Here is a 22,804-nt window from a genome sequence, read left to right on the forward strand (position 1 = left end):
ATGGGTTTAAAAGCCAAGGATTGGCATGGCAGCCTGGAAGGTCGGTGCACTGACCAAATGGGAGAACCATGCTTGGAATCCCAGACTTTGCTTCTTGAGTTCTTTGAGCTGCACCAAGTCAGGAATTCTGCAGCGGTGGCAATTTTCATTCTTGCTGCTCAGCAATGAGACCTCTTAGCTGCTGGGAAAGGGGAATCCGTGCAACCCTTTCAGCAGGGGGACCGTCCTGGTGACGATGATAATTAGAGCTGGGCAAAAAATGTCTTGTGACTAGTAAACTTACCAAAAATGCATTTCTCAGGACACTGAAACTGGTCGTGAATCCAGGTCAAAGTCTGTGAATAGATTCAGCCAAAAATCTCATTTGTTTTTTGTTTTGGAAATGTCAGAATGTTTCATTTGACCCAAATGAAGTGTCTTCAGTTTTTCATTTTGATGAGGAATATATTAAAAGAAAAATCCTTCTAATGCTTCTAATATTTGTGTTTGGAATCTTGGTTTAGCCACCCAACCGAAAAACCAATAATGCGTTCATCTCTCATGGTGATGATACTTTTCATCTTTGTGTCTTAAAGCCTCTTCCATATTTATTTCCCCACTAGACACACTATGTCCAAATAGCAAACAACCAATTCTTTGCTTATGCAGTAATGTTTGCCCTGTGTCTGAGATAAGGATCCCTGCAGCCAGTCCAGGACTTCCTGGGTGAGTTGTTTTATGGATAATAATATGTGGTTCCCTAGTGAACACAAGTATTTATAGCTCTTCCAACAAGAAGTGACTCTGAACCCTGCTGTTAGAAATAGGCATCTTGCCATGCTCACCAAGCCGTAATAAATCAGAGACCTTTCCTCCCCTCAAATCTCTAGCCTAGGTGAAGTTGTTAATCTCACAGCCTGTGACACACTCTTTCACACCCACCCTGCCAAATCCCTTGCTTTGCTGCGAGGCAGAATGCTGACAGCTTGCCATGTTTACAGTTCTCAGGTGTTCCTCTGAAAACAGCACACTCCAGTTTTCCCACAGGAATCTAGCCTCCTTGGTTGTGTCCACATTGAGCTTGTGAGAAATCTTCCACCCTTATCATCATACAAGTGCAGCTACATCAGTGCTAGCAGCTCTGGGAGTGCTAACAGGCAAGGGGCCTGCCTGTGTTATCTAGACACTAGGCTGGTGGGTGTATTTTGCTAGCCCGGCCTGTGTTGCTGGGATTAGTAAAATTGCCCTGGTGCTACAACAGTGGTGGGAGACTTTCGTGAGACCCTCTCTGTAGACAGGGCCCTAGAGAGTTGGAAACAATGGAAAAGAGCCTTTTGCAGTGAGTGTAGTAGAGGGGACCCTCCCAATTGTAATTTGATGGAAGGTGTTGGGGTGGGGGCTTCTACAATCTGAAAATCTGCTCGTGATTTTTAGCGCTGATGGATGCTGTTGAACTAAGCACTCAGCACCGTAATCTTCTACGCAGCCACAGGACACTGATAGTGCAGACAGATGCTGCCATGTCAAGGACCCATAGCCCTAGCCTGGAGATGCCCCATTGTGCTGGGTGCTGTACAAACAAGAGTGAGAGACGGTTCCTGCCCCAGAGAATTTATAAATCCATTGGCCTGCGCTGCCTCTGAACAGCTTTGTTTCCTAATTCAGCCTTCAGCCTGCTAAGAAAGGGTTGCCACTCTTGGTGATGGGTTTTTGTGATGTGGGACGTTAGTCTGTCTGTAGCTTGCTTCCCTTCGTAAAATGGATTTTGATCCCTTCCAACTTTGCCAAAGGCAAACTGATACATGTGATCACAGCCAAGGCTAGTTATTTTCTGGAAAGTTTGGAGCAAACTGGACCAGGCATTTAGGAGGTTTGTGAGTCCAGTCACTGAGCTGGGTTTCGTTTCTGGGATACTTTACTAACCTTCGTTTGGCTCATCAAGTCTCCAAAGTGGCTTGGCTTTGTGACTCCAAACGCCAAATAGATTAGATTGGGTGAGTGCTTGTGTTTGTAACTCATTTGAGAGGATTATTTCGTTAGTGTTTTTCACATAGTCTGCATTGGGGCCATGTATGACTTATGAAGCATGCGCCTGGGCTGTGAGGGCATGCGTCTGCCATGCAGAGTTAAATATGGCCGCATGCAGAGAACAGTGTGTGTTAGGATCTCCCCAGGCTGTCTCTCCTATATATGGAGCTCCTAAGGAGTATGGTTCTGATATGCAGGTTGGGAGTCTCTACTAAAATGCCTCCTACTCTTATTTTCCTTCCCCTGGCCTATAGCAATGAGTACTAGAAGCCAGGAGGTCTGGAGTTTTGTTTTCTCCTCTTTCACTGCCCTTCGTACTTCACAATGTTAAGTGACTTGCCCATGGCGGCTACATAGTGAGTTAGGCTCAGATCCTCAGAGGTATTTGGGTCCCCAACTCCCATTCATTTCAATGGAAGCTAGGAGCCTAAATACATTTGAAGCTCTGGGCTGAGCGGTCTATCTCAGCACTGGAACACAGGGCTGCTGCCTGCTAGCCGTGGGCTTCGTGCACGAAACCATAGTGCCTCCTCAAGCGAGTCACTCCGACCCAAATCGTAAAATGCGGCAACTGATTTTGGGTGCATAGCCTGAGACCACTTGGGCCTGACTTGTTAGAGCTCCTGTGTACCTGCAGCTTCCACTGACTACCGCTGGAGTTGGGGGTGCTAAGCACTGCTGAAGAACCAGCCCCAAGGTGTCCCAAAATCAATGGCTGACCATGAAAATGTTGGCCTTGTGCTGGGTTTCAACAGCACTGATCTCAATGGAGGGGGGCAGGGCTCTCTTATTTAATGCCCGTTTGTCATGTAGGGAGCTTGGGTAGATAAGCTGTCCCAAAGCTGGGCTTCTTTCTGCAAAGGGGCACGGTGTGGTTATTGTACGAGAGAAGATGGCCACTTAAACCGAACCTCCCGTGCAAGCTGCGCAAATCAGAGGAGGCTTTTGTGTCTTGGATCATCGAGGAAATCTGCAGTAGGGGGAAAGAGAAGTTAATTAAACTGAATAAATCACCTAGCAGGGCTTGCTGGTAATTAGTTCAAACAGAGAGCATCAGCTGTGTGATGCTGTACTCTGCAGGACTCCAACAATATGACCTCCTCCGGTTCCCGCTGGGCAGTGGAGGGGTCAGCGGTGACGCTGCCCTGATAGGCTATCGGGGAGATAGATCGTGCTGGGGCACTCCCATTTGTTAGCACCAAGGACATGTTAAAGAAAGCGCAGGGGGAGGGATGGCCTTTGCATTCAGGGGGTTTGAATCGTTTCTTGGCCAAGTCAGGACCAGGGGACTCCCAGAAGGTGCTGATCCTCCAAAGGGAGACTGACCAGACTGGCATGGAATGGACCAAAGGGAAGTAAAGGCTTCAAAGATTAGCAATATCTTAAAGCAACATGAGCAGTGTAGCTTTAAGGATAGCCCCTTGAGAGTTTGGCTTCAGTTCACTACAGCATTATATGCCAGCAATGGCAACATCACTTGATAACTTTCTCAGTCCTGAGCTTTCAGGAGGTGCTCAAGGTGTGGCAGGATTGGGCCCCTGATTCTCAAATATTTTGCCTGCATCCGCATTCACTCCTCCAAGCCCCTTCACTACCCGTGTGATGGGCGCTGTGGGGGTAGCTGGCCTCTGACACCATGAGTGGGAGCCATGTGTGGCCCTTTAAATCTGCAAGAGGAGAGAGAAACATCACAGTGCTTTAGATAGTCCTCCCATGTGTGCAAACACCAGTGCTGTCTGCACAGGCTGAGTCACTAGGACATCATGCCTGTGGGCCAACTCCCCTACATGGGCGCATGGGAGACGTGGGTTTGTGCCCTGGGTCTGATCGTCAGGCTCTGACCAAATTCTAGCTTCTGAACTCCTAGGGCGTGTGCAGAGACAGAGGCTGTCAGCTTCTGAGTCACAGTTGGCTTTCGTGAAGCCTAACCACACGCACCCTAAAGCTGCGCAACTTGGACTTTAAGCAGAATTAGAAAATATACACATAGATATCCACCACCTCCCTTCCCCCCTCCCAGCTCTGAAAGCAAAGAGTTTCACCCAGCATCCAGTTTCAAGCACAGGTTTTCTGCCAAGCTAACTTAAAATACTGCCTGTCATTGTTTCCACTCAGATGATTGTCCCAGAAATCAGGGCTATGTGGACACAGTCACCAGAAAGTCACTGAAACTGCAGTTCAGGAAACATCAAGTCATATAAGTCTACAGAGAAAGTCCGTGGTAGCCTAGTAGTTACAGCAGGAGACTGGAGATCTTGTTTTGGGAAGAGCTGAATGAAATGTTTTGGCTAAAAATTTGTTTAGGTGAAAAAATGCAGGTTTGGCAACACTGAAATGTTTCACGAATTTGTGCTCGTTTTGCAGAGTTCTTCGTGTTGGGAACCCCCCTCTCCCCTGAAAAATCTGAAACAGTTCAAATGTTTTTTGTTTTGACATTTTTTTAAATGAAACATTTTGAATTTTTAGTTCAAAATGACTTTTCCTTTCGGAAATTCCTTCACATTGAGCATTTTTAACAATAATAATAATAATAAAAAATCTAAATAAAACATTTTGTTGAACCCAAAATGCATTTTTTAAACTTTTCAATTCATCCACATTTTTTAAAATTTTTGTTTGATTCAACCTATTAAGTAATTTTTTAATTTAATATTTCAGAACTGCCAGCAAACCAAAAAAATCTATTTGCACAACTCTGCTCTTGGACGCTATTCCCAACTCTTCTACGAACTCCCTGTGACATTGTGCAGATTACTTAAACCTGTCAGAATATCAGCCCTGGCCCAAAGAATTTACCATCTAAAAATTGTTTTCAGCTTTTCAGAGGCCTGTCTGAAATGACATTGGAGTCTCAGTGCAGCATCCGCAAACAACCACTTGAACTGTCTGGGAATTATTTTTCCCTGTGAAAAACTTTGAGGGTTTTTTTTTTTTTTGGTTTGTTTTTCAACATTTTTCTTGGAAAGTTTTTGGGTTTTTTCCAAAAAATCAAGGACCTCGTCTCCCCCAAATCTAAACCATTTTGTTTTTCAGCACTCAAAACCAAAATATTCTGGTTGAAATTTGAGTAAAGACTGACCTGTATTGTGTGTCTAGTCTGATTGGCACAATGGGGCCCAGTTTGGTCATGGTCTTTAGGAAGTACTGCAATACAAATGTTATCAATAACTTTTTTTGCTAATGCATGAGCCAGTCTGGACTTGAACTGAAGGGGTGGGGGAGAAAGATTCTACAGGCCCACTGACAATTCTCCGAGCCAGCCAGCCTTCCCATGGTGTTATAAGATAGAACGTTTTGGCCGCTGCCTTCAATAGTTTTGTTGCTCTCAAGCTGTGAATATGTTGAGAATGTGGTGAGCAGTGAAAGTTCCAGGGAACATTCCTTCTCTGAACTGTTCCATTTGTGTCACGGGACATGGAGGTTTCATCTTGCATATTAAATCCCAAAGCAGTCAGTAGGAGAGGGCGATGCACCACAGCCGTTTTCAGAGAACTGCATATTTCAGGCCTTGTTGGAGCTTTTTAAATGTTTAATGTCTGAAAGGACACACACCCGTAAATCACATGGTGTTGTTTCTGTTTCCTGTTTGGATGAGTATTCACTCTAGTGCTAGGCCATGTCTGCACCAGAGTTTTTTGCATTGGTGTAACTACAGTGGTGTAGCTGAACCAGGGCAAGTTCAAACCGGTGCGAAATTGTTGTGAAAAGTGGCTTGCACTTGTTGGGTTCAGCTTGATTTCAAACTGAAGTGTGTCGCACCAGGGCAAGTCACTTTTTAGCCTTGTGCAGTGTGCCTAACACTAAAGTTTGCACCAGTGCACCTGTGTTATTATAGTCACACTGGTGCAGACAAGGCCCAGGAGTCAGGCTTCTGGTGTGAATGCTCATGCTTACGAGTTTGGTGGTCACTTTGTGCTAAAATGGTTGCTAGAATGACAACAAGTGAACATGGAAAGAGGCGCACGCACACTCAGCCAAAGGGAATCCCACTGCTCTCCAAGTGGATAGCACGGAAACACAACAAAGATATTTGCTGAAGTGTAATAAGGAAGCTGTGCCTTTGGATAGCACCTTCCATCCAAGCACATCACAGCACATCCATGAATTAAACCTCAAAATCCCTGCAAGGGACACATGCTTTACTTCCCCATTTTACAGATGGTTAAAGTGAGGGCAAGTGACTTGTGAGTTAGTGGTAGATCCAACCCAGAATCCTACTCTACCCATTGAATACTGGGGCTGCTGGGCTGTTCGTCCTCTGCTCTATCCACATTTAGCTTTTGAAAGTCCTGCTGTCATTTCCCTGGTGCCTGGAGGCATCCCCACTTCAAGGTTAATGCGGGAAGATTTTTGCCAGCCATGGAAATAAGTGAAGGTGAGTGGATATTTCCATTTTGTTTAGCAAATGCAACATATGTACGTTACCTTACCGATAACAGTCCCACCTCTTAGGACTTTGCACTAGTGCCATGTGCATTTGTTATGTACTTCTGTTTTCATGAAAGCTTTATGGGCCAGTAATTGGTGGAGTAACTGCACATCCACATCATGAGGGCTCTTGCCATGGCAAAGCTCAGGGGCAGGACCCTGAGTGTTACTTTTTGTTCATTCATATTTCTTTGCTTTGCTCTTACTAGTGCAAAGGCAATCAGCTTCTGAGTGTGTTCTGAGTTGGTGGTCCCGGTTCTCACTGAGGAGCCATTGTATGTGGTAATATGGTCAGCAATCACCAATATCTTTGCAGAAATTAAAGTCCTTTGGTTTTTTGGAAAGTCTCCTGGCATTTGTCATTCCTAGCTCCAGTTGCTAGCTGTTTTTATCCACTGATTCATGGTAATTATCCAAGTAAGGATATCAGGTGGGGATTTGTCACTGCAAATCATCAATGGCAGAGAAGCCCTCAGCTTAGGAGAGATGTTTGACACTGCAGAAGTTGTCACATGCACCCCGTGGTACAAGGGAGGTTGGGGGGCAGGCAGGGGTGAGCTGGGGGATCTGTGACTTTCTGGATCCATTGGTCATTCTCCCCATGGAGAGAGAGCACACCAGCCGTGAGAGATACCGCAGCAGCAGCAACTCTGCAACTGATCTGTGGTGAGAGGACTGCTTTCCCAGCTCCCACAGTGACTCCCAGCACAGAGGCCACTCAAGATGCAGACTGGTTCCAGGATTTAACCTGTTCAGTCTCTTCAGTCCTGGATTGGCAGGAGGAGTGAGAAACGGACCCCAGGATAACCTGATAAAGCTAGTTCAGAGTCTACTGCCTATGAATCGGGGCCCTAAGGATAGAGACTTGAGGCCCAAGGGCACAGTCCCTGTTTCTAAGTCATGCAGCCCATATTTGAGACCTGACAACACAGGCTCTTGGGCTGTCAGATGACGCTTTGGCAGCCAAAGAAACAGATTATGCCCTCTAACCCCTGGAAGATCTGATCCGTTGTCGTGTGAGAGACCAGAAGAGAGCCAGATTGTACTGAGACAATCTCTTGTGGGTCAAGTACTTGGGCTGTTCTTTCATCCCCATCTACTGGCTGGCTTGGGGAAAATCCTTCTTGGGAAATTTTGTCCTACAGCTAGCTCATAGGGTGACCAGATAGCAAGTGTGAGAAGTCGGGACGGGGGTGGAGGGTAATAGGCGCCCATGTAAGACACAGCCCCAAATATCAGGACTGTCCCTATACAATCAGGACATCTGGTCACCCTAGCTCAGTCACAGTGAGCTCCAGCACAGTCCTCCCTGCATTGGGGAATACACGGTGCAGGTGGAATACAGCCTGTCTTGAAGTGGTGGGGGGAAAGCATAGACTAGCTCGGAGAGCCTGCCAGCCCCTTACAAAGCCCTGCAGTCTGTATGTTGAAGGACCGGGGGTGGAGGGGGTGGGGGGATGATTCACTGTGCTTAATGAGCACTGGGCTGACCTGTTACTGGGAGGTGATAATTAGGCAATCTCAGTGTGATGTCAGGTCTTTACCAACTTGTTAAATCCAGTCTGGTGATGCTAACTGGTAAATCACCAAAGGGAAGGCAGGCAACCTAATGCTGCTGTCGTTAGCACTGCTGGGTTTTCTTCCTGGCTCTCTTGCTAACGCTGTGTGGCCTAGGGTGGATCACAAGCGATGTGTGCTCTCAATATATTTCTGTGTAGAACAGGTGCTATGGAGCCTTGCTTGTCTCAGAGAGGTGTTGTGAGGCTTAATTGCTGGTAAAGCAGGTTGGGCTGGCTTCTCCCATGTGTGTCATCACTGACACCTGTTCAGAGTGCCTGTAAAATGCTAGCCAATCAGAATGGTTGCATTTTACACCCAGCTTTTGCACTGGTGTAAATGACACCCCCAGGTGCAGCGGCCATGGAGAATGAGGCATTGTGGGCTGATCTAATGCACAGGTTTTGTAGCACTGCAGCGAAACTGGCTTAGCAACTGATGTAATTAAAGCAATACATCCCTTTCATGTGGACGCAATTATACTGGGATAAAGATGCTTACAGCTTAGTCTCAGAACTAGGAACTAAACAGATATAATGGTACAAAAATTGTGTGTAGACCAGATCCTGGAGCTCTGTGGATAAAAGTTCTCTAGCATACGTATGGAGTAAGGATTGTTACTGCCAGGTGCCTTGACCTGGCTTAGACTGTTCCCGTAAGTGGGTTGTACACAAGGAAATGGTACCGTAGGGCGGCCACCCATGCCAGGGCTTAATGAACTGGAGGCTGCTAAGGAATCTACATGTAAATTCTTATGTGAGTCACAAACTTCTGGTATTTCTGGTTCCTGACAGCAGGAGGACCTGACTGGAAAACCAACTTGTGAGGGTCTCCGGTCCCTAGCTGGGGCTTTGGGAGCACTGACCAGTCTCTATTTTTAAGGCATCCACTTTTGCAATTTGTTTTTTCACTCTTCTTTCTCACTATTTGCAGGTAGAAGGCCAAAAGGGGAGAGAATCCAAAAGAGAGTAGACTGGGGCTAAGCCCAAACTAACAAATACCCTGCACCAGAGAGGAGAATTTTTGGAATTAAAATGAGCTCCTAAAACCAGAACCCAAAAAGGAGGCTTTCATCTGTTTTATAGGCAGCGTTAAAGCCTAGGTGCCTGACTCCCCAGTAGTGTTTGTTGTAGTAAACAAATTGTCCTGTGATTCCAATGTGGTCAGTAATTGCCACTGTCCTAGCTGGGTGATGCCTACCCACTTATCTCCTATTGAAGAGGCAGATGCTTTGGCTTTAGTTCTCAGGCTGATGCTGCACTTTCCAAGTTGTTCCCCTCAATACTGGAGAAGCAGCTAGTTCCAGGGGCCCAATTTTCACCCTGTGTGCTGTGCTCTTTTGAGAACGTGGTTATTCTCGTCCCAGTGAGAGCTGCTGGGCTGAAAACACCTGAAAACCTGGCCCATGATTAGATCCTAAATGGAGGCTGAACTCTTTGAAAATGTGGCCACGCTGGCTCAGTCATTTGGCTAGATTCTCTATACGCTGCTCAGTCAATGTAAGGAGGCTATAATCTGGTTGGAAATGCCCACAAGGGAGTTCCCAAGCCCCAGGGGAACACACTTCTGGGGAGTGCTGTGCCACTTCTGGGTCTGTGTATCTGCCCCCACCTCAATGTTCTGGCGCAGGAGGCATGCTGAGACAGGAGAAGGCTATGGCTAGCGCCAGGAGGGCATCTGCTCTACCTTGCATCAGTGGCACAGTTGAGAGCAGCCAGGCAGCAGCTTTTCAGCCACTGGGTCCAGGACTGGCTCTCAGACTCAGCTCTCTGATGCCTTGTTCCTCTTCTGCATGGAGGGAATGCAGGAGAGAATATTAAGCATTGTGCAGCTGTATTCATTTCCCTGTGAAAAGAAGCACTGGTGGAAAAAACAACATACAGGAAGAACTGTTGGGGACTCAGTCAAGGTTTTCTGGCTTTCTTCCACACTGCCATGGATTAGATGTGTGAAATCGGGCAAGTCTGTTAGGCCTAAATTTTCAAGTGTCCACTGACTCGGCACATCCAATCTGAGACATTTTGGGCCTCATTTTCAGAATATTTGCAGCTTCCGTTGAGTTCAGCTGGAGTTATGGGAGCTCAGCACCTGCTAACGTCACACCCAGCTTCGATTGGGTCAAAAGTGTTCCGCCGAAACTTTTTTTGCTGAAAAATTTGGTTTTCAACTAAACCAAACTTTTCACGAAAAATGTCTGTCTGCCTTCTGCAGCAAGCTTGGTCTTTTCGATGGAAAGCTGAACATCTGAAAACTGGAAAGTTTCAATTTGGAAATGCAATCACAGTGCCCCATGGGAGCTGAAGTTTGTGTTCCTCAAACCTCCATTCTCCTCTGTGGACAAGGTTCCTCAGCTGGACTACATCTCCCATGGCGCACTGGGGACAAGGGCTCGCATGATGCACCACAGCAGTTCAGCAAGAGGAGAGGAAAGTTACCCTGGTTTACCCCAGCTGAGGATCTGGCCCAGAGACAAGGCGTAGAAAAACAAGGTCATGTTCTCCTCCTCCTCTCACTTCCACTATGTAGTTTACTGACGTCAATGGGCTCCTGCCTGATTTACACCAGGTTAATGAGAGGAGAATGTCTCACGAGGGATGAGATTTCAACCCCTCACACACTGAAATAAGTGGTCATTTTCATTTTTTTTTTTTTAACATCAAGAAATTTCATATTTATCTATGCAAAAATATGCTACTGTTTCTGGCACAAAACTCTTGTGCATTAAAATTATCCCAGCTGCTTCAGTCATTTCTACTTCAGACCAAATACTAATATTGCCCTTGGCGTGCATTTGAATGTTGCTGAGGAAAATCACTAATCTGATTGGAACTGGGGCTAACATGCTCTTTGGTGAGTTAGTCACTTGCTCACTGCATTAGCATCAAATGGCTGAGCAGCTGGAGCCAGAGAGATTCCTTGGGATCTTACTATCTTACCTTAATCTTATGGTTCCCTTTAGACCAGCCAGCCTTGCTCTCTGCAAGATTTTATAGAATGGAACCCTGTATGGTTCTCCCCCCCCCCGCCCAAGACTCTTCTGATGTGCAAAGGGTACTGTCACGGTGTGGGAGAGTTTGTGTACATTTGTGTCCCCACACTGCATATCCACACACACTCACACTCTCACTAGCTTAGTTCTTGGAATCATGGCAACAAGCTCAGAACAACCATGATAAACTGCATGATGTTATTTTGTCACCCTTCTACTATTGCCCTTTCCCACTGTTTTCACCCCATCTGTTTGTTGCCATTGCGCAAGGTGGCCTGCAAATTCTTTGGGGCAGGAGCCGTGTCTTTCTAATGTGTCTGTGTGGTGTCTAACACATTCTGTGCTTGATGAGTAGGGGTCCTAGTTTTCCATGATTTAAAAAAAAAAAAAAATTCTCTGATTTAAAAAACACAAGTCCCTGTTTTTCCATGATTTAAAATGAAATGCTGAACTTCAGTTTCCCTAGCTGCAGTATAAATCGGTATCTGTTGAACGCAATGTTTCATTGATTAACAGGGTTCTATTGTCTATCTGAGCCTCCATTATCCAGCTCTACCACCAGATCCCAAGGGCTGACTGTCCAAGCCCACCGCTGTTAGCCCTGTGTGGCTGGTGGTTCGGTTAATATGGAGGCTCGGGTAAATGGAGTTCTGTTGGGTACGTTTTTAATTTTTTCACAAAATGTAAAAACTAAAGGTTCTCTGTAAAAGTGCACATTCCACATTTTCCATGAAATGGATTTCTAGGATCCCTGTTGATGAGTAACTAGAAACAACAATAACAATAATCCTAAAAAACCCCTATGCTAGTTAGTCACCTTGTGCCTGATTTTTCAGCCACCTGTCAGCTCCTCCAGTCCTGGGCTGTCCCAGGTGCCAAGCATCCCAAGGTTAACAAGAGCAGCTATGGCCCTGGCCACGCCCCCTTGTGTCTAGTCATGCCCCCTCTGCTAATGACCAAGAGGGGGTGGTATAGGAGATGCTGTTGTGCCCAATGACACTGCAGGTTCCTCCTCACAGGAGGAATTCTCCAGAGGAGTTAAGATGGGTTTATGCTGCTGGCTCTACTGTTTTAACTTCGGTCAGATTTGGGGTTTCATTTTTTTGTGTTTGCTTAGTAACCGCAGTCTCAGGTTTGAAATGTGTGGACACTTGGGAACAGGTTCAAATTCCAGCAGAGTTGACAGATAAACTGAGTTCCGTGTCGAGTAACTATATGCAGGACATGTAGATGAATGCTTAGAAACCAAGCTTTCCTCCGTTCTGCATGTGTGGACATTAAATATCCTACGGCACTTTTTGTAAGAGCACATTTTGGTGCTACTGTACTTGGCTAAAATTTCTCCATTTGCCCTCCCTCTGGCTTTGCAATGTGCTGTGTGCCAAGTATTTGGCTGACTGCTACTCCCCACTCCAGAAGTGGCTGCGTTTCAGTGCTGCTGAATGTGGATATATGAAACACTTGCATCTTGCAGGATGGAAGGTGGCATCTCTATCATCTATCTCTCCTCTCTATCTATCGTTACAGTGAAATAATTGTCTGAACGGAGATGGAATCTGGGACTGGGTGGAAGGGGACTCTGCAACTGGGAGGGATTCAAAATAAGTATAAGGTGGAGAGAACAAGGGTTTTTACATGGATGACGTCCACTATTTGTTCCAACTTAGATGAACGGTTGCAATGGGTGGGATGAAACAGTGACAGCTTGCACTGTGCACGTATGACCCTGAGAAGTAATCTAGTTCCTTTTCAGTTTGGAAGGCAATTCGGATTCCCAATTGTTGCTTTACTTGCAGTCTTGTTTGTTTCTTGAGAGGGAGTGAAGATGTCCTAGTACTCGTGAGAGTAACTCCCTCCAGGTCGGATCCTGCTTCTTCTCAATAACAGCCAAACTGCCATTGATTTCAGTTGGAGCAGGGTTGGCCCCTTGGAACACAGCTCATGTGCATGATGCACAAGTAACTGACTAGGAAATCAGTAATAGGGATAGACAAATCATTTCATAACATATATCCCCCACAGATACCAATTTCTCTTCCCAGTGCAACTGCTTTTATTTCTAGAGCCAAATTCGAGCCTAAACATGAATGCTTGGATTTGTATAGGCATGGATTTTGATCTCCATTGTCGGGTGCATTTGTACTTCAGGGTAGGACCATAGAACTGGTGGTGATGTGAGAAAGGCCATTCCCAGGTGAAAATGAACCTGTGCCTGTGAGATTTCCAGAAGTTTGCAGCCTCAAGAGGCTCAGATAATCAGATTTAACATTTACATAGCACTTCTCATCCATGGATCTCAAAGAGCTTTAAATGTCATTCTCCCTAAAGAGGAAACTGAGTCATGAGGAGATTAAATGACATGGTCAAAGTCACACACACTGCCAGTGATAGCGCTAAAATTCAGGTCTGATTCCTAGGCTCATGTTCCAGCTATTGGACCACACCTTCTCTAGGGAAGTGGAATAAGTTTCCTCACTATATGATGAGGTTAACCCTTCTATAACCTGTTAATTCATTGAGGAAGCAGTCAGTGATGTGTCACTGATTACTTTTCAGATGCAGGAATCCTTTATTGAAGGATCCTGGCTAGCAGTATGCCAGATGAAGAAGGTATTTAAGAAACACAAAGAAACTTCAATTAAACACAACTTAGGCCATTGAGTTTGGAGAGCAAGGTTGCAAAGTGTCAGACTTTCCTGAATTAGAACTTTAATTTACTGTTGATCTTCATATATGGAGAGCTCATCTGCTGAAGTGAATGGTATCATGTCACGAAAATGCTATTATCATATTTCAGTCGTCTGGAATAAATTAGCATCAGTAAACCTATTGACTGTACAGCTTTAAAGCACAACCCCTCCAACCTCTAATCCCACTTCAGCTTCTAAGCTTTTGATCTTTAAGAAAAAAAGGAAAACCCTTCTAAAACCATAGCCAGACCAAGGATAATATAGTCCCTGGGCATTTGGCAGTGAGAATATTGACTGGGAAATCTTTGCAGATTCACTAATTATCCTTAAAGGATTACATGCAGTTGCAGATGGGTTACTAATTGCTTCCGTCAGTACCAGATATTTGCTGTCACAGGGAAAGCTAATCAGAAAGTAAATTTTGTGTTGGTAGCCATATGGAGTTCTTCAAACCTCAGGTGGGCAGCTGAGTTTGGATTTTGTTACAACAGATTGTTATTGATTGCTAAAGAATACGATACTCTAAAGACCAAATTCCAGAAGCCATTTCGACCATCAGAATAGATGTACAGGAAGAAACACAGCAAGCACTTGGTCTCCGATTTGAGCAAAGCATTTAAGCACATACTCAAGCCCCTCTCTATTCAGTGTAGCATTTTAAGAACATGTTTAAAGTTAATCTTAAATCCTTTGCTAAATCTGGATGCATTGCTGAATTGGCACCTGGATTCTGAGCCCCAACATACCTTACACTTTACGTCACTATGAATCTCAAAGACACTTGCTACGGTGCTTGTGGTGGAATACTGGAGTTATGGGGCAGATCATCAGCTGAGGTAAATTGGTGTAACACCATTCACTTCAGTGCCTCAGTTTACACCATGTGAGAATCTGGCATGGGAGAATAAGACTATTGCTGCCATTGACTCCTATGCAAGGTTGATCAGCTAATCTGGCCAAATGGTTTTAGTCTAACAAACCAAAAACATCACTTGGCCCTTCTTGTAGCATCACTGTGAGACATTCTATCCTAGAAATGCACCTCAATTAAGAAATACTGTATAGTAATAACTCACTTCCATAACATCACAACTCTAGACTGTAGAACTTTGGGTCACCTTTGTGGAATTCTGCAACACGTATTTTTTATAAGAGCAGGTTCTGCATGCAGGCAAAAAAGTTTTCAAATTCAACGAGTTCAGAGCAACTTCTGGAGCAACTTCAGTCATTTTCAAGGCAACTTCTGGAAGGTGTTACCCACTGAGAAGTTTACCATGGTACCAAACACCAGTGATATCAGCTTAACTGAGCACTGCAGAGAGCATGAAGATAAATATATTGGTTATTCTAGATGACCTGGAAACTCAATATCGAGATCCTACTTTAACACCAGCTTCAAGAAAAGAGAGAAAGGGAAATGAACGCAAACAAGGAGCAGTGCAGCACTTTGCTGTGAAAGAGCAGAAAGCTAGTAGACAGTCCAGATCTTAGCTCTTTTTGACTAAGTAATAGCACTTATGAAGAGGGAGGCATCCACAATAGACTCTACTAGAGCAGAAACATGATCATCCTTCTAAGGCACTATCTAAATTCTATTTGTAATTGTAACAAAGGGTCAGGTTTGCATGAAGAGGCAAATGACTCGTAACTAGCTTCGTATCCAGTACCCATCGTGTTGGAGTGCCTCACAAAATGACATATGCTGTCCACACAATGGTAGAGTTCTCTCTCCCTCTCTCTCTCTCTCTCTCTCTAATCTCCGGAGACTGGACTTTTTGTTGGCATTATTGTGGAAAGGCCAAGTCAAGAAAGTGGGTTTGTATTTTGCTCTGCAGGTGCTGAGGTCCATGGTCAGCCTAACAACAAAGGCATTGCCAGACTGGATCTGATGAGTCCATTATCTTCTCTCCAACAGTGACCAGTTTCAGCTGTTTCAGAGAAAGTTGCCAGAAACCTTGTAGTTTCTTCAGACCCCCATTACTTAGAGCAGTCTAGTTTCTTATGGGACCAAGTTCTGCATTCATGAAACAGTTGTTGAGAAAATTGTCTCCCATGCATGAGTCCAGCTTTTCTGGCTAATGGTTCCAGTGGAACATAACAGCTGTGGAAGGTCATCTTCAAAGCCCTTCATGGGACTGGCTTGAACTGCTTGGGCTGACCTCATCTTGCATGAGCATGAAGACTGAAATCTTGAGTGTCCTGCCACCATGCCAGGTCTCAGGTTGCAGGTTCTTGACCCTCCCTGTGTTTTGTCATCCTTGCACCATGCTATCAGACAGCACATGGCATTACCACTGCCTTTGCATTTTGGTTCCTGATGATCTTCCAGAGGTTTAGCTCACCTCACTCTACTGAAAGATCTTTTTATTTACTGAGACCTTAAAATGATCTGTTCCTCCAGGGGTTGTTTGGTGTATTTCTGGCATGGTGGGGTCAGTCCCCATTACTCAGCTGCTGGATAATCTCAGGACTCTTATCCTTCAAGGAGGCTATTTCTTTGAGTTCCAAGATTATGTAGCGTGTGACAAGCTACTAAACTGGCATGGATTTCCCACTATCCATCTGCAGAGCACCTCCTTGTGTAGCATCTACTTGGAAACCTCTTCCTAAGGATGGCAAATGTTATTTCAATAACAGTGTGGAGACTTATGGACTTTGTCAGATTGTATTGCAAGCAGGTGTTGAGAGGTTAATAAAAGGTGTCATTTAATATGGCCTTAAAGGATATTCACTATCACCCATGTGCCAACAGAAATAAATATAATCAGAGCCATCTGTGCAGATCTGCGGTCCTGGAATTATGTCTGCAACAGAAGCTGTTGACTCACTAGCTAAGCAACCTTGTATAGGAGTCAGTGGCTGCAATAGCTTTACATTCTGCCATTGGTAGGATCAGTTTAGTGTATGAATCTGGGTTCCCATGCCTATGTTCGGATGACTAACTATACCCATGCCCTTACCTTGCATGCCTATAATGCAGTTGACTCGCCACTGAGATACCTATTATCTCACCTGTAAGTGAGACAACCACCAAATGAAGCTGAGTGGATACGAGATACCTGGCTCCAATGAGAAGACATATCACAGCAGGCACTCCGAAGGGATCTATTGGTTACCATTAATTTGGTTAACTGTTATTCATATTTTTTTGTACATTGAGAGGGATTTTCCAATGCACACAGCGTTGGCCTAACTCTCCCCCCTTTGATATGACCATTCACTTCATTGGGGGCAGAGTTAGGCCAATGCTAAGCGCTTTTGAAAGTCCCACTCATACTCTTTATTTTTAAGAGTAGACACCCTGCTGGGCAGAACCGTCCTAGTAGATCATTATGTCTAACATCTCCTTGGCCAATCAGGGAGCCCTCGTCAGGTGGAAAGCTGCAGAAGGAGAGCAGTGAAAGCAGGACGAGTGTCTGAATGTTAGTCTTGTTACAGTTACCCCTCTGACCTGAGTGATCACCCCGAGTGAAATCCAGGGTGTTACGGGTTGTTCCAGTTATGAGGAGAACTTGATGATAGTCAGGCATTTTCTGTAATGCAGTCTTGCTTGTTTACAAAGAATGTACATGCAGCTCTATGTATTGCACTGTGGCTTGCAGACAGGGGGCATGGTACATGCCGTAGGTGTGTGGCATGCATCACTTTGCCTCAGGGCTAGGTGACTTCAAGGATTGTGCAAAAGACTGTGGTGTGGATACCCAACACACTGGTCCTGCAGTTCTAACATGGTTCTGCTTTTAGAAAATGCTTATATTTTACTCCTTCTCCCCTTTAGCATGGTCTGTGGAATCAGGAAATCTAGCTGTGCACACCCCTGCTTATTTTCCAAGCTTCTTTCATCCACAAGGTGCTGCAGGTCTTGCTGGGGCTAATATATTCCTTAGAGCTACACTGAAAATTAAAACTTCCTCTTTGGACTAATCGCTACCAGAAATGAGTTCATTTTCAGACAGGATTCTTGGGTTCAAACACCAGTTGCAGCCTGTGATTACCAAGGACAAAGTGATCGGCTGGGAGTGCTGCAGAGACAAACTTAGGTCAACACAATTTTGTAGTGTAGACATGCCCTTAGACTGATGGATCGCTTGATGATTATCCATTCTAGTCATTCCCTCTGGAGCACCTGGCACTGGCTGTGTCGGAAGGCAGGACACTGGGCTAGGTGGACCATTGATCTGACCCAGTATGGCCGTTCTTATGTTCTTGATGGACAGATAGAGATCTGACCCCAATGAAAAACTGAAATGACAGTGCATCTGACCTTCCTGTTCCCCCTCTTCAGGGTATTCTGTGACCTCCGGGGAAACGTCAGCAGTTGGGTTGTTTGCATGTGTTCATCCTGGTTAGTCCTGCTCAAAGGAACACTTTCAGCTACAGGAAGTTGAAATGAAGCTTCTTCCATCTCATAATGGAATTAAAGTCACTGCATTGAGGGCAGCGGTCTTAATGATGTTCATTATCTCTTCACCTCATGTCGGGTGCGGTATGGACATCACATGTTCCCTGTCAATGTGCTGCCTTGCTGGCAGACACATGAGCTGGAGCTGCAGCAGAGCCAGGCGGGTTCCTGCATGTGCTCCTTTTCGATGCAATTCAAATCAACCATGTTAAATACACGGGCAGATCAGCGCATCCCCGTCTCCGTCCCTGCAGACAGGATGAAATCCAGCAGCCGATATCCTAGAGTTAAAGGTATTTCTGGCCAAAAATAAAAGCGTAAGACCAGACTCTCCCTCTGATGGTGTGACTCCCCAGGCGCCATTTGTTGCGAGGGGGAGGGTAGATGGGTGTGTGTATGTGATGTGAAACTCTCGTGGGGGCAGAGCTCAGCTTGGTGTGGGCCTCCTGCTCAACAAGGTATAGGGGGAGGAGGCATGGGCTGAGTAAGAGTGTCTGTGGGGACGGGGATGGGTGGAGGAGGAGAAAGGCCCAGAGAATCAGCTGCTCCATGCATCTTCCTGCTCTTTGGGTTGCCTGCATAAGGCTCATGGAGGTTACCCCAGGCCTCAGGCTGCAGTAACCTCCCCAGCTGCTCTGTGCTCAGGATGAATTCCTCATCTCCTGGGCATCTGCCCAGTCCTCTTGCTCAGGCTCGTTCCCTGCTCTGGATCTAAGACAAGGAACAGGGAGTTTCATAATCAGCTCGAGTGGTGGCGGCGGCGGCGGTTCTTATCCCAAATGTGGAGGACTGCTTCCCCGTTTTCTCCTCTGCAAATGAAACGTGGCTTTCGGTAACATGCTACTGATACCAAATTCAAATGGGACGGGCACAGCGCCATGAGCACAGAGTGCCTAGCAGAGATTCTGGCTGTGCAAACACGGTGGGCAAAATGGGAAAATGTGACACTATGGAAAGCAGCAAGCCAGGCGCGGAATCTGCAGAGGGGCAGAACAATGCTCCAGAGGACCTTGGGTCCTCCAGTTTGGAGCCTGATGCTATCCGGCCAAACACCAGCAGAGAGTCCTTTCCAGGGCTCTCATCAGGCTAATATTTCCATGATATTCTTGTTTGATCAGTAGACCTTTCTCAGAGGAGTGTCTTATTATCTCAGTGTGACATGCTGCAGCATTGCTTGATTTCACTTTCACAACCTCTCTGTACCCTGCAGTTCGAAGGACACAAAATCCTGCTTTTTTTCCCTCCAGGCAACCTTGGGGAATGCTGACATTGAAATGAACGCCACCATGGAAATTAGTGGAAATGGATGTTTTTGTGATGGTTACAGCACCTAGTGGTCAGCGTGGAGAGGATAAACTGAGGCGCCCTTAAAGCCTTGGACAAATGGAGGTTATGTCCAAATTATTCTTACTAGAGACTGGCAAACTCCAAGAGACTTGAAGGCTTTGAATTTATCAGAATTAATCCAAACCTTAAGAGGCAGCGTGGTTAGGGGAGAGGACGTGCCCTTAGACTCTGCACTTTTCGGAGACAGCAGTGCTTTGACTACTGCTACCATTATACAAGGCTGGCTCCACCATAACTCTTTGAGGAATAAGTTTTTCAGTCCTCAGTATGGTAGAGTGAGAGGAGATGTTTGCTGGTTTTGCAGAAGGAATCAATGATCCACCAGGACCCCTCCATTTTCCAATACAATTGCATGGCCATGGATTTAAATAGACCTTTGAAAGCATGGCTGGCAAAGGGTTTACTGACTGTGCTGGTTCTGCTGTGCCGGCAGTATTCTGCTTTTCAAAGCCTTTCCTTCCCTCAGGGGAGGCGCCAGCCTTCCACATCTGCCATCTCCCTTCATTTCACCTGCTGGGAAGGATGTTTAAGGTGCATAGAAGTGGCTGGAAAATGGTTTTCTCTCCTCTGGTCCCTCTCTGTAAAAAAATTTTGACAAAAACAAAACCTTGTGATTCTTTTAAAGATTGGGGGGTTCAGTGAAAAACCAACAACTGAACATTTTGACTTTTGGTTGCTATCGCCCACTTTTTTTTTTTTTTCCAAGGTAAAGCAAAAAAAAAAACAAACCAATCAACAAAAATGGAAAATGTTCTTGAATATTTCCATTTTATCAAAAGGCTTTTTCCGGTCAAAATAAAGACTCCCTGCACAGTATCCCCGCTACATCCCTGTCCCCCACCTTCTGCCCCTCTGGCAATGTTGTTGTGCCCTCCCCCCTGGGGACATGTACCACAGCTTGAAAACCAGCCCTCTAATATAAGTATGTGGGTTACACCATCTTGAACAACCTTTTCTGCTGTTCAGTCAAGCAAGTCACCTCCAAAGTGCATTCAAGAGCCAGTGCGTTGTGTGGTAAACCAGCATTTATTCTCGCTATTGAAATACACGTACGTCCGCCACGCAGAACTATTACCACGTCCTAACTGAAACAAAGGCAAGCCTGAGCCTTTCAAAGGAGCTTCACTACCTTTCTTTTTTTCAAATACATACAATGTTCTCCCAGAAATCTCCCTCTCACCAGGCCTGTAGCAGGTGCTGGGCACTGCGGGGATGGAGAACACAAACACCTGGGGAGCCGACTCTGGGTTACAAATGTGGCATGTTTGAAATATTTGCCATTCTGGGTTCTTTAGTAGCTGTAATAAAGTGACTCTGTTAATCTTTAACCCAGAGCACAGTTGGGTTGGTGAGAACAGATCACGTTAAAGGGCATTTTTACAAAGCCCATCAGCTGAACACCAGTCCCATTTACTAGCGTTTTAATAAAATGTTTTAAAATAAACTGCCTTTAGGAACACTTAAAAACCTCTCTCCATCACTGTGATAATCCCCAGCTGCCCTCATTATCTAGCAGCTGGGAGTGACAGGTTACCCTGTAAGCCAGCTGAGGTTTGGTTCAGATAAGAACCCACAGGTTTGGATTAGGCATGGGCCCATGGGCATGCCAGATTCGGTATCCCCCTCTAACAAGGGGGAGCTTTGAAGCCAGCCCATCTTTATTGCTATTATGGGCAAAACCAACTCCCCCTCCTGCAAAACCAAGTCTGAATTTTACAGCTCCTGCTGTTTGGCAGAACTGACTGAAACTCCTGGGTCTCCATAATCTGCCTGCCAGTCTAGCCCACACAGCATCTCATGCCATTCCCCACTCTTTATTTAGGGTACGTCTACACGTCAAGCCAGAGGTGTAAATTCCAGCTTCAGGAGACCTAGCCGCACTAGCTCTGATTTGAGCTGGCCCACTAAACGTAAGGTGTAACTGCACTAGCATGAATGGTGCGAGGGGGTAGCCAGCCCAGTACGTGCCGAGTGTCTCGAATGTGTGTGTGTACTGGGTCGGCTAGCCCCTCATGCTGCTGTAGCTGTGCTCTATTTTTAGCGCGATAACTTGATCAGTGCTAGTGCGGGTATGTTTCCTGAGCCGGAGTTGACACTCCAGGGCAAAGTGCATACATAGCTTTGTCTGGCAGGATAACGCCAGGATCTGTCTGAAGTACTTCTGGGGCTCCCAGGCCTGTAATAGCTGAGCACCTCACAGTCTTAATGTATTTATCCTCACAACACCTTTTGTGAGGCAGGGCAGTGCTGTTTTCCCCATTGTACAGAGGGGGAACTGAGGCACAAGTATCTCGCCTGGGGTCACACAGGAAGTCTGTGGCAGAAGAAGGAAATGAGCCCGGGCCCTTCCAAGTCCCAAAGTAATGCCCGCCTCTAGCTACTGTTAAATGAGTGAAAAGTTCCAGAGGGGCTGCCGTGTTAGTTTGTATTCAGCAAAAACAAGGAGAGTTCTGTAGCACCTTTAAAGACTAACAAATTTCTGCGGGCATAAGCTTTCGTGGGCTGCGACCCACTTCATCACATGCATCTGACCAAGTGGGCTGCAGCCCACGAAAGCTTATGCCCGCAGGAATCTGCTAGTCTTTAAGGTGCTATAGGACTCTCCTTGTTTTTGTTAAATGAGTGAGTTTGTTTAAAGTCTTCAGCACTATGTTGTGATTTCCGTTCTTCTGTGGGCTGGAGTTTCGGAGGTGTCTGAGTTTAATCCCGCTGATGAGCAGTGCGTAGCTGAGCTGTTTGGCTGCAGACAGTGATGAGAAGAAGCAGGAGATAGGAATGTTTACTCTACTGTTAATGCCCCTTCTTTTTTTTTTTTTTTTTGTTATTGGTAATTTCATTTTTATTGCATTCAAGATAAACAAAATGAGGACAAGTTCCCATGGGAATCAGCACCTACCCATTGCTAATGTCAGCTTAACAGACAGAAGAGCACAGCCCCCGAGTGACTACCGTCCTGGCATCCTTATGCTAGAAGGAGGCCGCATGGTGGCAAAGGTGTTGTCCTGCTGCACTCTGCAGGGAGACGTGAGTCTACATGAGTGGGGCTGGCCTCACAGTGGCGCGTGTTGAGGAAGTGGGGGGGGGGGTCCCCCACTTTTTTGAGTACATGGAGGGACAGCTGTCGCCAAGCGCTGCGCTGCTGTGTACTGGGGCTCACTTCTCGGTGGATGACACGACGAAGGATGGGCATCTCCGGAAAGCTGTAGGAGCATGAGAGGACACCTAGTGCTGGGAGAAAATGCCAGGGTTGTGAGCCAGCGGGGCAAGGCTGGGCATTGAGGCACCCAAAGGGCATGCCAGCGCCTCAAAGCCATTGAACGGGGCGAGGGCACTGAAGGAGTTGTGGGGAAGAGCTGCTAGTGCTGAAGTCATGGGGGACCTTGA

General features: G+C 45.9%; 1 long non-coding RNA gene across 1 annotated transcript in view; it reads left to right on the top strand.

The window, feature by feature from the left end:
* LOC137152771 (uncharacterized) overlaps positions 1 to 19,714 on the top strand; it is a 39,161-nt gene extending 19,447 nt beyond the window's left edge. Inside the window, exon 3 of the long non-coding RNA XR_010919600.1 lies at positions 19,321 to 19,714. This is a non-coding gene — a long non-coding RNA (uncharacterized lncRNA). The remainder of the gene's footprint in view (positions 1 to 19,320) is intronic.
* Positions 19,715 to 22,804: the final 3,090 nt, after the last annotated feature.

Source organism: Emydura macquarii, unplaced genomic scaffold (genome assembly GCF_026122565.2).
Source record: "Emydura macquarii macquarii isolate MOO-44397 ecotype Brisbane River unplaced genomic scaffold, CSIRO-AGI_Emac_v2 contig_1230, whole genome shotgun sequence".
NCBI classification, from domain to species: Eukaryota; Metazoa; Chordata; order Testudines; family Chelidae; genus Emydura; species Emydura macquarii.